This window comes from Erinaceus europaeus, chromosome 13 (genome assembly GCF_950295315.1).
Source record: "Erinaceus europaeus chromosome 13, mEriEur2.1, whole genome shotgun sequence".
NCBI lineage: Eukaryota > Metazoa > Chordata > Mammalia > Eulipotyphla > Erinaceidae > Erinaceus > Erinaceus europaeus.
In genome coordinates this window covers 98,784,081-98,786,297 of record NC_080174.1, presented here as the reverse complement: position 1 = coordinate 98,786,297, position 2,217 = coordinate 98,784,081, and positions in this window count along the sequence as shown.

Below are 2,217 nucleotides of genomic sequence, written 5' to 3'. Positions count from 1 at the left end.
TAGCTCCCCAAACACCTGCCCTCGGCCTTGGTCCTGCTGCTTCAAGCCCAGCTCTTCTGTTGACTCCCAAGGCCACACCCCAGCTCTTGTAAGCGTGCCAGGCCTGGAACAAGTGCTCTGCACAGGGCAGGGAATGCCGGGACTGTCCCCGGAGCTGCCCTCTTCCTTGTGGACTGGGATTCTTTCTGTTCAGCCCACTGAAACTTCAGGAGCTTTGAGCACCCAAAGGGAACAGTCCAAGTTGGACAAAGTCAGCAGAGCTGTGGGTCTGAGGCAGGGCTCATGCTGGGACTGTCCTGGGCAGGAAGGCTGTAAAGGCTTCTTCCTGTGGGATCCTCAGCCAATTCCTTTTATTATTTTATTTCATTATAAAGGAACTTCATGGTTCTTTTTATTCTATTATTTAATTTAAAATATTTTATTGCAGGACCAGGTGGTGGTACACCTGGTTACGTGTATGTGTTATAATGTGCAAGGACCTGGGTTCAAGCCCCTGGTCCTCACCTGCAGGGGGAAGATTCACAAGTGGTGAATCAGTGATGCAGGTGTCTCTCTATCTCCCTCTCTATCACCCCTTCCCTCTTGATTTCTGGCTGTCTCTATCCAATAAGTAAATAAATACAGTAAAAAAATTAAAAATACATTTTATTACCACCAAGGTTATTTCTGGGGTTTGCTGCTTGCATGACACACTGCTCCCGGTGACCATCCCCCCTTTTATTTGATAGAACAGAGAGAAACTGAGAGAGGAAGAGGCAACAGAGAGGGAGAGAGACACCTGCAGACCTGTTTCACCATTTGTGAAGCTTCCCCCTGCAGGTGGGGAGCGAGGGCTTGAACCTGGGTCCTTGTGCGTGATAACAGGTGTGCTCAGCCAGGTGTGCCATGGCGTGGTGTGGTGCCTGACATCTCAGGACGAGTTTCCAGAGACTTCTCTGGACACACGTGCTGACTCACCACTATTCTGACCTCCCGTGAGACAGTCAGCACTTGGTGGCTCTGTGACCCCTTTACATCACAGAACAAGCCTTGAGACCCTCAGACTCTGCCAGGCTAACATGGGGGTACCTCTTCCTGGGTGTGTACTCTCTGGGTTGGAGAGAACTCGACCAGAGCCAGCCTGGGCTGCTACTCACTCCGTGACATGAGGGAGATGACTCAGGAACAGACTCGTGGCAGCGAGACAATGCAATGTCTTTATTGATCAGAGAGTCAAGGCTTTTAAAAGACAGACCTGGAAGTGGCAAGTCGGAAACAGAAATGGCTAGGAAAGGGGCGGAGAAAGGCAAAATGGGCTGGAAAGTTAGGAACTTCCTTAGCAACTGTTGCGAGGGTTTTAACTGGTAGGATTAATAATACCCTGCAGGCAGGGAGGGTCTTGAGGGTAGAAAGAAGATAGATCAAAGGAATGGAATGGGTGGGGATCTTTCAGGAAAGACAATGATTATGTAGATAGGCCATAGTATCAGGAATGCAGGGTGCTTTGTGAGGTTCTTCACAACTTCCCGACAAGACTCGACCTCTAGCTGCCTCGGGCCCTGTCCCTCACTCGAAACTGTCTAAAGACACTGGCTACCTGCACAGGTTTGGCCAGGGCCTTCTCGGGCCCTCCTGGACAAAACGCCTGGCTCTCTGCGGGGCCCCGTCCCCCCACACAGACCCTCCATTGTGTGGATAGAGGCCTTAGGCTAGAGACCCCACCAAAGCCATGTCAGAGATGGCAACAGCAGAAACCAGCCGTCCCTGGGCCCAGCTCTTTCCCCCATACTGAGAGCGAATGTGTGAAGCATTGTGAGATTCCCTCCATCTTCTGCGGGGGGGGGGGGGGGCTGGCACTTAGCAGACATGACTGGAAGCCCAGGTCTGGCGCTGTCTTTCCAAGTGGGTCCTGAGTCACTGGGCCCATGGTGGGTCCTCCAGCCTGCCCGGTAGCCCCTGCCGGCTTCCGCTGGGACCACCGTCCTTCTCTCTCCTGCCAATGGCCAGGGGTCAGCCAAGCTTTACTAGCGGGGCTTACAAGGAACTAAGTACTTTGACATAACCCCACCGAAGCCTGCTGGGTGGAGTCTCGTAGAAAGATGGGCGGGGCTGGGAGGTGGTACCCCTGGGTAAGCGCATGTGGCAAGGTCAAGAATTCAGGTTCAGGCCCCATCCCCACCTATGGGTGTACGGGGGAAGCACCACAAGGGCTAAAGCAGTGCTGCACGTGTCTCTTTC